Genomic DNA, 15,624 nt, shown 5'->3' with positions numbered 1-15,624 from the left:
ATGAGCCTAGTGAGAATGAACCTTTGTACAGCCCTGCCTCACTTAAATCCAATTCACAATCCAATTCACTTGCAAGTCAAGACATCACCCTCCTGAAATCATTGGTCCTCTTTGGGAAAAAAGAATAAACAACAAAAATCACAAGCATCCAATTCTTAAAAAAAAATCATTTTCTTGAAAGTTTAATTTACAGATTTGATCAAGTAGAAAACTAACTAGCTGTGTAACTCTAATTTCCTCTCCTTTTTTTAAATTAGTAAAATGAAAATAACACTTAACCTACTTACTTCCCAGGTTGAGGTGGCCATATTTGTGGTAATGGACTATTTTGTCTTTCAATCTTAGCACCTAGCACAGTACCTTATACATAGTAGGTGCTTAATAAAAAGTTTGAATTGAAATGAATCCAGTTCAACCCATACCAAACCAAGAGTGCCTTCAACATCCATGACAAGTAGCTATCTGGCTTCCACTTCTAGTGAAGGGAAACTCCACTATTTCCTAGGATCCTCCATTATTTATATATCTGAACAGTTCTAATTATTAGGAAGGCTTTTTTTTCTTATATTGAGCTGAAATCTGTCTCTAATTTTTACGCACTGTTCCTTGTTCTGCTTCCACCTCTGTAAAGAAAATACAATAAGTTCTACAAAGAAGTCAGAAAACATTGTGGGAACTATGATGTCTCCTCTCACTCCATATCTTTTCCTCTTCAGGCTCAACATCTCCTACCCCTTTAATCATTCCTCATATTGCATGGTTGGAACCTGATCCTGTCACTTAATGTCATCTTTTCCAATTTCATCTGCAAAAATGTGACAGATATGGCACCTGTGCCCTCATTTAAGGCACAGATAAAACTGTTGAACTGCACAGGGCCAAGGACAATTCAGTAGACTTTCCTCCAAAAGGATGGACCTTGTTCATTAATGCTCTTTGTGTCTGGCCTTTCAACCATCTTTCAGTTCATGGCAATGGACCTGTGATTTCACTGGAGTAAGGTACTTTTAGGAAGGAAATCCTCTTCACCAATGAAAATTGGCAACTGCTCTGCAATTTTCGATCTTAAAAAGAGTTCCCTATAGCATTAAGAGATTTGTCCAAGGTCAGCCAGTCATCAGTGTAGTTATCATATCATAAAAGGAAATGAGATTAACCTGGTATAATCTGTTCCTAATGAATTCTTCTGGACCTTAAGCAATCATTGCTATACTTTCTAAATACTTAAAAACTGCCATTCAGTAAAACATTCTAGAGTTGAGCTCATCAGCCTAAAGTCTGTAGATTTTGATCTCTTCTCTTCATATAAAATCAGGACAATTGCTTTTCTCCATCTTGCAGCACTTATCTCTTGTTCTGCATAATCTTTCAAATAACGTTGATAGTGGTTAAGCAATTACATGCACCATTTCTTTCATAGTAGAACTATGGAGTATATCTTGGATTTCCTTCCACTTTCTCAGCCACTTTTGTTCCACCCTTCCAGATGCAAAAATTCTAACAGTTGAGTAGTTTTGTCTCTACTATAAGCAGTTACCATTATCATTCCATTGATCTCGAATTGTGGTTCTTTGTTCTTTCCCCAACAACAACAAAAAATTTAAACTCTTTTTGTTGTCCTTAAAATTCATTACCCTCACTTGCTCATTTTAGGTGCTTCAGGTGCTATTCTTAAAGAGAATTCAGAAAGAATATTCCATTTTTGTATTCATCCTTCATTTGCCTACACTTTCTTTCATCTTCTATACATAACTTTTAAAAATCTAAGTTAGGCAATTAGCCATATCAATATCCACAGACTTCTTTGCCTTTCCTTTCTCCATGTTTGGATGTTTAAATTAAGAAGCAAGTCAGACTGCTTAAAGCAAGTTTTAAAATGCCAGTTCTTTTATGTTAATTATAGGAAAAGGAACCAGCTGAAATATATTATAGCGTCATTTACCAGGGCCTTCCAAAGCTTAAACAATCACTCACACACCATCCAGCTTGACTAAAATTATTTATGCTGATAAACATGGAAAAATAACTTCTTTGGCATCTAACCTTGACACATATTCAACATCTGTTGAATGAACAATGTGAGAATGTACTGGGAACTAATTTTTAACCTTTCAATTCAATTAATGCCTTTTTTAAATCTCTTCTCTATTTTGGTACAAAAATCCAGTTATTTACACAAGAATTGAAAATAATGATCCTGTTTACTCTGATGGAGAATGAAAGTAAGAACTTGCTCTAGTTTTTTTCTTATTCTGGTTTCATTGACCACAAAATAAGAAAAACTGAAACCATCTGATAGAACAAGCTGAGTAGAGCCTCTATGTCTATGAAGCATTAAACATGTAGCTAATGATAATCAGAAAAGGGACATAAGTGAAAAATGATTCTTGCTGAGGTAAACCCCACAAAAAGTCAAACCTGTAAATTAATAAGTTTCTTTTCAAGTGGTATTCAAAGTATTTTTAGATCTAATCAAAGTATAACATTCAATTCAGGTTTTATTCTTTCTGGTAAGACACAAAAACATAACCATCTTTTCTATTTTGATTAGGAATGGAGAAATGCAGTTAGAGAACAGACTTCCAAAAATATTAGGAATTCATAATAATAGCTTTGAGAGGGGAAAAAAGAGTTCTTGTCTTAATCCTTGCAAGTAACAAGTAAACCAAAAAGGAACAATCTTTACTATTTGGAATTCAAAAAGAAAAAAAGGGATTTTTGTTTTCAGCTTTTCCTTTTCTATCAATAACTCAAAGTTACTTTAAAATACAGGACAGAAGGGAAACTAAAATTATTGTTTGACATATTTTGGTCCATAAGAGACAACATACCTTCTATTGAGATGACTCCAAATAATTTTCACATGAATTACTAAAGTACCAGAAATGTATAATTTATTAGGATTTAAATAAATCACAGAGAGTAAAGTGCTTTAAGATTATTGGTATAAAATGCACAGAATAATAAATTATAATTATTTTAAAAAGTTAAATGATAGGTATCAAATTCACCACTTCCTCTCATACTTAATTCAAAGCAAAACAAGCTTATGTTTCTTTACAGAGACCACAAATCCTTTTTTTGGCATTCCAGTACAGTGGTAGATTTTTAAAAAGCAACAACCCAGTTTATTTATTTTTGAAAATACCACCCTGAGAACACAAATGTGCAGTTGTACTCTTTTGAATCAGTACTCTTCTTGATACACTTGTGCTGTAAAAGATATTCCCAATTGGCACAAGATTTATCAATACCACTTTGCTACTAAAAGACATTGTTTCTGATATTCAAATAGGACCCTGTAATGTTCATCAAAGACAAGTTAATAATTTATAAATGCCATAGGTACATAGGATTCCCTTACCAAATCCAACTTACTCAGAAAGAGTATTCAAGACACAGAAAATATTGTATAATTTTACATGCTTCCATAAAGCTTGTGACCAGCAAAAATAAAAAGTCTACATTACATAAAATATCTCCTCATCATTTTAACACTCCTGTTCAAGTGAATTCTCCAAATATAAAACACTATGGTTAGTGTATTTACTAACATCCATTAAACAGAGAATATAAAACATGCTACCTTAAGGAAGATTGCAAATTATTCTTTATTAAGAAAAAAAAATCTCAAAGCCAAAAAGCAATGCACTTTTCCTCACAAGCCAATTTGCACAGGAGTTAAATTAATAATATAAGTAGTCTTTCATAAGGAGCATTGTTTTAATGGGATTCCAATGTGTATTTCGATCCAGCTCAGGAAAAATACAAATTACTTAATTTAATATGAAAATAAAACAGGAATCAATATCTGAGAGAGGTGTATAGTCAAACTTCCTAAAACTACGTCCCAAAGAAAAGAATAGTAATGTTCTTTCTATCTTAAACCCATTTTGTCAGCTGGAAATTTTTTTAATCACAGCTTTTCAAAATGATTTTTAAAATAAATATTTTTGTGTATATAGATCTTTTTCCTTTTTCTTTGATGGCTTTGGGATACAGACCTAGTAGTAGTATTGCTGGGTCAAAGGATATGCACGGTTTTATACCCCTTTGAGCATAGTTCCAAATTGTTCTCCAGAAAGGTTAGACCAGTTTACAACTTTACTAACAAAAATGATTTCTTTTAAAGAAATAAAGCCAGAATGGCTTTGGTCATCGTAGGTTAGCACCAAAAGTATGAGTTTTCATTTAAAAGTTTTATCCCTGTCACCATCATTTCAAAGACTTTCACTGAAAGTAAGGGCTTTATCATGTGTAATATTAAGTAAACTTACAATGACCACAATTATTGCCAAAAAATTTATAATACAACAAATACACACCCAAATGCCAAAATAATTAAAACAGAAAATTACCAAGAATTGAAATGCTATTACCAAAAATAAAACATTTATACTTGTAACATTCAAGTAACATTCAAATAAAATACGAACAACTGTTTTGTTCAGTGAGAAACGATGGCATTAACAAAAAAATCTATGGGACAAACATAACCACAATCTAACATTGCTATACTCAGCACTTTCTGCCTAGACATTTCAGTATATTATATGAAAACATCATTAAATTGAAGTATGTAAACCTATTTATGTACAGCATTTGATTTTTTTTCAATACCAAGGTTAAAAGAATGAAGGCATCACAAATATTGAAAAACAGTGAGGCAAGGTATAAAGACTGCAAGATTATCATAATTTGGTTTACCAGAGAGAAGAGATTTAAGACAAGATTGAAAATAAAATAAACATAGGTTATGATGTAGCCAAATTATTGTAAAATATATCAAATTGTTTGGCTGTACATTGTGAAGGTCACAAGAAGATATTACTTTAAAACAGTTCCCCATGAATTAACATAAATAAATATTGTTCTATATGGTTTCCAATATGCTATCTTAAAATTCTATGCGTTGCTCCCCAAGAGGGATAGATGCCAAAGAATGACAGGCATAAATAAGAAGGACTAGTGACATTCTACACAGACTCTGCAATAACCCAAATGGATCAGAAAATTTTTAAAGGAGCTATTATTTTTACTAGTCAATTTTTGAAAGGAGGAAATTATCATTTTGATGTAATCAACAAGTTGAAAAGGAAATACGAGCTCAATAGTAATATATTTTGATTTAGGTAAATGTTTCATTACTTTGGGAACTAAAAGAATATAGGGAAACCATGGAAAGAAATGATTGATCCTAAAATTCAGTTTACATATTCATATTTTCTTGATATGATTTGTACAATAGAACTCTTCTCTTCTACTGATCTGGTTCAAATTAGTTCAGAGAACGGTTAATTTTTGAAACATTCCTGTGAGGTAGTTGGTGCCAGGATACAATTAGCTAAATATGTGTATGGAATAACACATAGTCAACTAAAATCTACAAATTACACACAGCCTGGAAATAGTACAAGGGCTGGTGACTTTTTCAGGGAGAAGAATCACTTGTAAAAATATTCTTAGAATATAAGTTTTTGAAAAGTTACAATAAATTAATAGGGGTGTGTGTGTGTATGCACACATACAGCAATGGGAGCCAACATTTATTTAAAGAACTTTAAGGTTTCATAGCACATTATCTACATTAATTCATTTGATCTTTTTGAGACTTGAAGTAGGTGCCATTTCCCCCTTTTTAAAGACGAGGAAACTGAGGCTTAGGGAGGATAAGAGAATTCCCCAAACTCACACAGCTAGTGTGAATTAAAACCTAGGTCTTCTTAAGGGGCAGGCACTGTTTTTGTATTTTTGTCTGGGGTTTTTGTTGTTTTTGTCTTTTTTGGTACCTGTAATGCTTAGTACAATGACTATTCCATAGTATACATTTAATAAATACCACACTGATTGACACCAAGCCCAGTACTCTAATCTATACACTTCCTCTTAATTAAATTTCGATGCTAGAAATCTTACATTAGCTCTATACATGCTGACATATTTTTCTTAAAATTGCTAATGCAAACAAGTTTATACAACCAAATCATAATTTGATTCCAAAATCTCGTTATAATACACAGTTACGGCCAGGGAACCAGAGGGAGAGCCTTTTCCCATTCACATATTACCATAAGGAGTTTGTTCATTTGGTAACTGATACCTAGGAAGGCAGGGAAAGACTGGAAATGAAGTACCAAATAGAAGACCATGGCAGCATGGTAGCAGCAATCTCAGGTAGGAGAAACAGTCGAGGCCAAAGTGGGGTACCCTACTGGGACTCATTACTTTAGAGTTGCACAAATGTTTGGAGGGGATGAGGGTATATTCACACAGCAGATTGATAATTCCCTCACTTATTCAGCCTAAAAGGCCCCCAGACTAAGGATGAATCAGTCTCTGTGCCAGGTACTATGCAATGTGCTGGGGATACAATGGAAGGCAAAAATAGTCCTACTGGGGGAAACAACATATAAATAACTAGCTACCTGCTATACACACACACACACACACACACACACACACACACAGCAATGCCAGAGCAAACATCAATGGCACTAGCAGCTGGAGGAGGAGGGGACCAGGAAAGGCCTCCTTGCAGAAAGGGGGTCCTTGAGCTGAAGCTTAAGGTGAAGCAGAGGTGAAGGGTCAGAACATTCTAAGCATGGGGGAAAGCCAGTAAAAAGGCATGGAGATGGAAGATAGATGGATCATAGAATGTATGGAAGGGAAAAAAGGACCAGGTTATGAAGAGCCTTAAGTGCCAAGTGGAAGTTTATGTTTTATCTTGAAGGAAATACAGAGCTCCTAGATTTTACTGTATGAGAGCCAAGGGGTAGGAAGGTGACATGGTCACATCTAGAAATTACTTTGGCAGCTGAGTGGAGGATGGATTGGAGTGAGGAAAGAATTAAGGCAAAAAAACTTCACAATTCAAAAGTTATTATAATAGTGTAGGTGAGATGTGATAAGGGCCTGAATTGGATCTGTAGCACTGTGGATGCAGAAAAGTGGATGCATAGGAGAGATGAGGTGAAGTAAGAAATGGAGAAATTTGGCAACCAACTGGATATCAGGGGTGAGGAGTTGAGGATGTCACCAGGACTGGGAGCCCAGGTGACTATAAGGTTGGTGGTAACTTTTACAGCAATAGGTAAGCTGAGAAGAGGCAAGGGTTTGGGATGAATTGAGGTTGAAGATGAATTGTTTTGTACATGTTGAATTTGAGATGCTTATGATGTCCAAGAGGCAGCTGGTAATGTAAGGCTGTAACTCAGGAACAAAGCCAGGGCTGATGTATAAATCTTAGCATCATCTATACACAGACATTCGAATCCATGGCTCTTGAGTTTACAAAATGAGATAGTATACAGAAAAAAAGGGCCCAGGACAAAAGGTTAGAGGCCACTCAGGGATACTGAGTGTGACATAAGCAGTAGCAAAGTAGACTGAAAAGGAATGGTTGGATAGAAGAAGAACTAAGAGGCAGATATGCTATGAAAACCCAAACAGACAAGTATAAAGGAGGAGCAGGTGATTAACAGTGTTAAATGTAGCAGAAAGGTAAAAAAAGAATGAGGATCAAGAAGAGATCTAGCAATTAAAAGGTTATTGGTAACTTTGGAGAGGGTAGTTTCCGTTTGATGATGAGGTCTAGTCAAACTGTAGAGGATTTAGAAAAGTGAGAAGAGACGAAGTGGAGACATTGAGTGCAGAATGCTTTCTTAAAGAGTTTGTCCACAAATGGGAGGAGAAATATAGGAGGAAAGCTAGCAGGGATGGTAGGATAAAATCAGGATTTTTAAAAAGATGGTAAAGAGGTAGGTGTGTTTTAGGCAACAAGGAAGGAACGAACTGATGAAGATAGAGTGGGGAGAATACTGGGACAACTTGCTGGAGAAGTCATTCTATTTGATGTCATTACAGTTGGCAACAACTGTACAGCTGTACAGTATGCACAAAGATCAAACTGTCCTTAATACAACTGGCATTTAATTTCAGAAATAAAATCTATTTTCAAATATCCAAATGGCTAAGATATATCACAGTCTAACACTCTCACATGTCAGAAAAAAAAAAACTTAAAATGATTCATTCAATGTAATGAAGTTATTCTTCAATACTTCAATGGAACTGTGATCTCATCCACGTGGGCTACCTCCTCCTCCAATGCAGATAAAAGAAAAAGTTAAACTACATTATCCAGTATCACTCTACTGGCTTGACGGAGTTGTTGCAAGGACTGCTTTATTTCTTATAAGAGTTCATACTTATATCGGGCTTTATGGTAACAAGCAATTTATAGTTATTCTCATTTGATCTTTACAACCATCATGTGAGGTAGTTACGAGTATAAGCATTTTACAGATAAGGCAACTAACATTCACAGACAGCAACTTAGGCAAGGTCACAAAAATCAAATGCTGGCCCTATGACTTTGAAGCTAATGTTCTATTAACCAACATTGCCTCTTTCATACCTAATAATGTCTACAGTGTGCCTTGAACTCCACGAGTAGTAGTTACTTTTAAACAACTAAAGTATTTTTTAAAGTCCAGCAGTGAAAAAGTCCAATTTATAACTATAGAATCATTGGTAATTTTATGGTTTTCACCATGAAGTGTAAAATACTTTCCCCATCCAAGACACTGAAAAAGAGCAAGGGAAGCAGTTAAAGTATTGACATTTAAGCCATTTTTGTCATGTGGTTTTTAGATTCAAGTATTGACTCTAGGTCGTATGTCTAAGGAAAATACAGATATCCTCAGGTTTTATACTCTGCACTTAAACAATATTCACAACTGACTGCCTGCAATGACACCTAAGGATAACAGCCTGCCTTCTAGAGCCCTCTACAGGCTCCAGATACTGACAGTCATGGCCCACTGATTTTTATGATTAAAAATCCTCTCGAAAAAAAGTCTTTTTTTTCCAGTGTTTAAATTCTAATTGGGGTTTTCTCTTCTTTTCTTTTTTTGTTACGGGAAGTTTGTATATTTACAGAGACAAAAACCAAAAATGATCAGAAGGATGACTCATCAAGAACGATGTTCATAGTGAGTAGGTGAAGGGGTCAGAACGGTAGACTTCAACTAATCGCTTTGTATTATCTTTCAAAAAAATCCACATGAAATCACTTAAGACAATCGCAATGATTCCTTTGGAGCAAAGTTAACCCGGAAACACAAAGTAATTCAAGAATGGATTTAAGACATTTTTAAAAGTTTTTTTAAAATGTCAAACACATCTACTCCAATTTCTCAAACCTTCCCCTTTAATTTACAAATCACTTGATCCTGAGCATTTCAGGACACCTTATAGATATAAATTCACCTAGATAATTTCCACCAAGTAGAGGGGGCTAAAACTTACTTTGGCCAACAAAAAAAGTGGCAAAAAAACTCGATGACTTCTCCATACTAGAAGTTATAATACAAAATTTGAGAAAAGCGTAATTCTGACCAGATTTGTGCTAACTTATTAGCTCATATACTATTAAGAAATAAGGGAATAAAAAGATAGCAGTAATTCATATGATTTAAGAATTGGTAATAAAAACATTGGTGAAATGAAAAATGTTTATTTTTCATCCAAAACCAACTATAACTGAAAAATATTATATCACTACATGGCTGTGATTTCTTTAGCCAAACTTTCTTGATCCACTTTTAAAGACGATTAGGACTGCAAGGTGGTATAGGGGATAGAGTGCTGGCCCTGAAGTTAGGAAGACTCAGCTTCCCAAATTCAAATCTAGCCTAAAACTTAATAGTTGTGTGACCCCAGATAAGTCACTTCACCATGTTTGCCTTAGTTTCTTCATCTGTAAAAATGAGCTGGAAAAGGAAACGGCAAGCCAACCCGGTACCTTTGCCAAGAAAACCCCAAATGGGGTCGCAAAGAGACACAACTAAAAAAATGCCTGAACAGGAGAGAACATGAATTAAGGCTCTTTCTTGATTCACTTTTAAAGATGGAAAGAACAGAATCTCGGTAAATGGGGGAGAAGGAACACATACAACTTCTTCTGAATTTGCTTAGATTAAGAAAAGAGCAGACTCTAACTCCAAACGGTTCACTAATTCTCAAGAATCATCTTGCCCTGAGTCTCACCTGTATCAGATAGCCTTACTCAGAAGGCTGGAATGGATTAGTTAACCTAAGGTTGATAGCTGTACTGGGTAAGAAGCCAAATGGGAGATGATCCTGTAGGAAGGTAAACAACAGCAATAAAACAAATTTGCTTTTCTTTTTCTTTAGTAGTCAAATGTCAGTCACTAAGCATTTATTAGATACTTTGGAGTTACTGCAAAATGGGATAATAAGGCAGTTTATTTCATGTCACTAAGGACAATATAAAATAAGTCAGTCTGATCTGCTACTATTTTATTAGTAACACAAAAGGAAATGTTGGTTTAGGAATTAAGGACACCATAATTCTTTCATTCTTAAAATCCAGGACTTTAACACATCACCTGTTTACTATAAAATGCATCATTTAATAGATTTAGATCAGAAGGCATATCCAGGAATCACGTTACATGGAAGTTAATTTCATTCCTGAACAGTATGGGTCTTTTATCAAGTCAGGATTTCCAGATTTCATAAAGATGGCATTTTAAATTAAAAAAAAAAAAAGAAAATGAAAAGTACTTATGCTTTGAAGTATTGCTTATTTTCTTTATTCTTTTTCCACCTGATTTAATTATTTGTAGAGTAAAACCTTTTCTCTATTTCCTTCTTTTCTAAAGGTACATCAGTCACAGGAATTTGAAAAATACACATTTTTAAAACTGAGAAAACAACTCAAATCATGACAACCATACTGCTCCCCAGCTCCCAAACGGTGAGGTAAAGTGTCACTTATCAACATGAAAAATGAAATGAAATCACATCTTTTAGGTAATACTTTTTAACACAGTCTGAGGAATCCCTACTTGTGAGAGGCACAGTGGACAGCAACCAAGGTACTTTTGTAGTTTTTGCTTCATAAATGTAGCTGATGGATGTATTATTATGCTATATATTTGAGCTATCTATAAGTGAAGAAAAGTGAACACTTAATGATGCATATTTTCTTTTAAAGATCACTTATAAGTGCACTTGAAAGAAGTGAAGACAAGCTCTTAAATTCAACGTCTGCCACTAGCTCCAGAGTACAGCCCTCACACATCCGTAGCACAGTTTCATATAAACACATTCACAAACGCACTCACATGTGCACATATACACGGGCACACAAACACACTCACATTCTCTCTCTCTCTTTCCAGAAGAAGCCAGAGTTACAGCTCTTTTTGTGATTCATTGTAATTTTTGGAATGGTTCTTAAATCTTCCAAATTCTTTTAAATTACCAACTTTTTTTTTTTAGTCTTTTTTTCTTCCAATTTTGAACCATTCCATATTTTATCTTTATTGCAAAAGTCAACATGCTTCTTAGAAATTCAGGTTGTAATCAGTAAAACAAACATTACATATAGGAATTTAAATGTATAAACAGTTAGAAATCCAACAATATCTCCTATTATGCTATTACACAAGGTCACAATTTTGAAAAAAACTATAATACAGGCATCCTATACATCAAGAGGAACCACGATTCCTTTTCACATGATTTTTTTCTTCTTTTTGAACTAATGACCTGTCGCTGTCCTTTCCTATTTCATCTTAACAGGACAATGTTTTCCAATTTACTTTAGCTGTTGAAAATTTTTGTCTTAAAATTGTAACATGAAGAAATTGAGGGAAACTCTGTACATCCCTGGGTTGAATCTTGAGCATGGGAAGCAACCCATTAGTAAACTAAGCTGAGCAAGTAGGTTGGTGTCATTTTCTTTTAGTGATCAGCTGCTTATAAAGATGTCATGCGCATTATGAAGAACAGTAGAATATACTACAAAGGCTGTATGTTATTTCATAAAATGAAGCTACCAACAAGAGAAAAATTAGTCACAGGAGTTACCCACTTTTACCAAAAAAAAAAAAAACCTCTAGGATTTAAAAAAAAATCTTATATAGGAAAATGTTTAAGCTACTTTATGCTAAATCATCACTTCAATTTTCTAATAATATAAACAGCCTGTATTTGAATTCATTTTAGAGGCTCAAATCTTTGCTAAAATCCCTAGAAATTATATTTAGGATGCGTGAGTATTCTAGAAATAGTAGGGTGTGCTGAAAAGGTTTACACAAGGGTTTCACATCTGACTAAAGAAAGCTTCTATCTGTTCTTCACTTTCACTCTCTCCTTTTTCTTTTGTCACCCAGTAAGTAAAAATCCAAACACATCCCTCATTTGCTCACTCTCTGAACTGAGATTGCAAGGTGTCAGTTTAGAGGTTAAAAAAAAATCATATGAAAAGGAATCCCATTCTATTGAACTGTGCCAGTCTACCGAAATTTTTCTTACAGCTCCATTAATTTACTGTAATCTTCAGTTTCCAAATACAAAAATACAACAATTCTTATTGAAATCTATACGCTGGTAGTTTTAGTACACAAAAAACCAAATTATTTACAAAATTATACAGTTTAAGAAAAACTTTATACAAAAAATATATAAATCCTTTGTTCCCTCTATCATTTTTAAACTGTCAGGACTCAAAACATTCACAATAATGATCTTTCAAAATATATACTGACTGAGCCACAGACATTAAGAAAATGTCATTAGAGGTGATGGGAGAGGAGCAAGATTGCTTATTCTAAGTACCCCATTCTAGTATTTTCATTCTTTCATAAGATCATGTTAGCCTTGAAGTTAGTAGAAATACAATAATAACCTAGAAAGAGAAGACCTCATTAGGAAGATAAAGTTACAAAAACTTAAAAGGGATCCTGGTTTCATTATGCCACTGCAGGAAAATGGGATGTAAAGGAGACACAGATGATACAAATATGGGATTTCACTTCTTATAGCTAAGGAAATCTAGAATCCTGTTGGTTTTAAGTTCCTTACTTGACTGTTTTTGCTCTGAGGAATAGTATTTGCCACAGGAAAACATAATCCCTGATAAAAGTGAACACCAAGAACCTTCTAAAGTCAACAAGAAGTTTCAAATGTTCACATCACATAAATGAATGAGAACCATAGATAAATGTAGGTGTGCATATTCTTGAGTGACATATTCCATTTATATTAATCACGGTTAATTTCTCCAGGGGTTGGTACAGTGTAGTGTCGCTCCTCTACTGTTCCATATAACATTCAGAACACAAGGACATTAAATTTACATATATATTTTACTTAACAGATAGAATCTACTCTACATAAGTGTACAGTAAAAATGCACACAGTGAAGAAAACTGCCTATTAAATGATGCATGTATGTTCATGGACAATGAAAGCCACAAAATTATTGAAAATGCATCATTTTCTATTCAAAGCCAACTTACTACCTTCTGTTTATATAATTTTTTATTGTGAACCCCACCCACCACCCCAACTTCTCCATCATGGTTTAAATTCAGGAAAAGGTAATTTTGAGATACATTAAACCTTTCAGGTTATCTAAAACTAAACTGCAATTTTAAATAGCCTTCCAACAAACACTGAAAACCTTTGCCATGTTCATCAAAACATTCCTTTAAATGTTCCAAGTGTTGGTTTAGTTCAAAACCTTTTTATTAAGGAGGGATCAGCCTTTCATGAGCCAGACGATGAGCTTCTCTCAATACTGTGCACATTTGGCCTATTAATTCAGGTGCAGGGAGGCCAGCGGAGGGAGGAGAGGAAGAAAAAAAAGAGAAGAGCAATGGGCACAACTGTCTCAGACTTGGAGAATTTTTAAAAAGCAGGAATTGAACCAATACTGATAAAGTAATAAAAGCAAAGTGAACAGTGTCAGAACCTGGGAGAGTTCAGATGAGGACTGAAAAATGACAGAATGGAAACATCAATGGATCTAGCAATGTCACATAACATTTTAGAGAACATACAGGATTTGATGTAATTTACACTGAAATAGTATTGTGGAAGATTATATTATATGTATCGTACAATTTATGTTCATATAAAAACTCTGAAAAAAATTCAGACTGAATACAAGCCAGGCTCCTCCATATTAAAAAATTAAAACAAATTGTATTTTTCTTTCAAGATGAATCTTAAAACAAGGTTTAGTCAAAAATATCTCCCATAGTGTGACGACCCCATCCATAATATCTGAGAGTTACAAGATTCCAGGCTACTTTGACATTTAATGAAATTTTATCAGCAGATTATATTACAAAATAAAATTTCTAAACACCCTGTCATCTATATCATAATCCCACACCATCAAAAATAGGTGGTATGGAAAATAAGGCTCTAGAGAATACCCATACGACTTTTGTGGATCTTCAGAATTGCGTAAAAGTCACTAGGCCTTTGGCTGCTTTAATATCACATACAGTTATGAGATGTGTTTAAATAGCAAACTTGCTGTCTTTAAACCTATGTTGAAAAGAAAAAAAATAAAAATTTTTGGCTCAATGACGTCTTTAAATAATTTTAAAAAGTTGTTCTTCTAAACAAAATTCCTAAAACTATACAGCTCCCATCAGATTTCATCTTCGCCAAGAACGAGATTCATATTCATCTTCATCTTCATCATCATCATCATGCAAAAACAAATCTGAAGCTTCAGTCTCCTAGAGAAAGAGAAGGTACAGTCACTGTAAAGGTACAAGAGAATGCTAACTACAGACAAAAGTCACTATATTTTTAAAAGTCAATACATCTCAGGTTAGGATATAGTTTAGATACCTTGGTTAAAGACAAGTCCAGTTAGGAACCAGCAGTCTTTAAATTCTTTCAGTCAACCATTTATTAAGCTTTAACTAGTAAAAGGCAGTATTGCTAGACGAAGAAGAAGAAAAGAAAGGCGAAAACAATCCATGGCCTCAAGGAGCTAACATTCTAATGAGGAAGACAAGATGTAAATAACTCATTACATACAGTATAAAAACAGGGCAGACTGAAGAGAATTTGAGAGGGAAAGTGCCATCAGCTGAGGCAACTAGGAAGGCCTTTTGCAGGAGGTGAGATTCGATCTGAGTCTTAAAAAAAGTTAGGGAAAATAAAAGACAGAGGTGAGGAGGAAAAGTACTCCAGGCATGGGGACAGCTCAGAGAAGCAAGATGGAGTATTATATTTGAGGAATACTAATTAAGACAATACAGTGAAGCTGGATTGTAGAGTGCATGGAGGAGCAACACATTAGGAGACTAAAAAAGTAAGGAAGGGTCAAGTTATTAAGACTTCAAATGTCAGAGTCCAGACATAAAAGGGAGTCAGAGTATAGTGAGTAAGAAGGTAACATGGTCAGGACTATCCTTTAGGAAAATTACTTTGGCAAATGAGTTGGAGGATGGATTGGAGTGAAGAGACACCTGAAGTAGAAGGACCAATGAGAAAGCTATTAGAACAATCCAGGCAATATCCAACAGTGATGAGTGTCTGAACTTGGGCAGCTGCTAGTGACTGAAGAGAAGGGGACATATGGAACAGATGTTGTGAAGGTAGAACCAAGATTTGTCACCAGACTAGAAATGTGGAGTGAGAAATCAAGGATGACACAAAGATTGTAGCACTGATTTTAGTAAGAAATCTTCTATGTATGTCAGGCATCTCTCCAAATGAAGGTTTCCTTTTTTTTGCAAAACATTTTAAAACAGTACTTTATAATTAATAAGAGAACACAGC

General features: G+C 34.4%; 1 protein-coding gene and 1 long non-coding RNA gene across 4 annotated transcripts in view; one reads left to right on the top strand and one right to left on the bottom strand.

Annotated features, from left to right (window-relative positions):
- Positions 1-10,779, top strand: part of LOC140518478 (uncharacterized) — a 168,920-nt gene extending 158,141 nt beyond the window's left edge. For 2 of the 3 annotated variants that reach the window (XR_011971938.1, XR_011971936.1), the window contains one exon: positions 10,689-10,773. This is a non-coding gene — a long non-coding RNA (uncharacterized lncRNA). Of the gene's footprint in view, positions 1-10,688 lie in introns of all 3 variants that reach the window. The other variant, XR_011971937.1, reaches the window with a different exon arrangement.
- RBM27 (RNA binding motif protein 27) overlaps positions 10,604-15,624 on the bottom strand; it is a 65,734-nt gene continuing 60,713 nt past the window's right edge. The window contains exon 22 of the mRNA XM_072630664.1: positions 10,604-14,570. The gene's annotated coding sequence lies outside the window, so the exon portion shown is untranslated. The remainder of the gene's footprint in view (positions 14,571-15,624) is intronic.

This window comes from Notamacropus eugenii, chromosome 1 (assembly GCF_028372415.1).
Source record: "Notamacropus eugenii isolate mMacEug1 chromosome 1, mMacEug1.pri_v2, whole genome shotgun sequence".
In the NCBI taxonomy this organism is placed as follows: domain Eukaryota; kingdom Metazoa; phylum Chordata; class Mammalia; order Diprotodontia; family Macropodidae; genus Notamacropus; species Notamacropus eugenii.
Note: the sequence above shows the minus strand (reverse complement) of the source record. Positions and strands in the feature narration are given on the sequence as shown.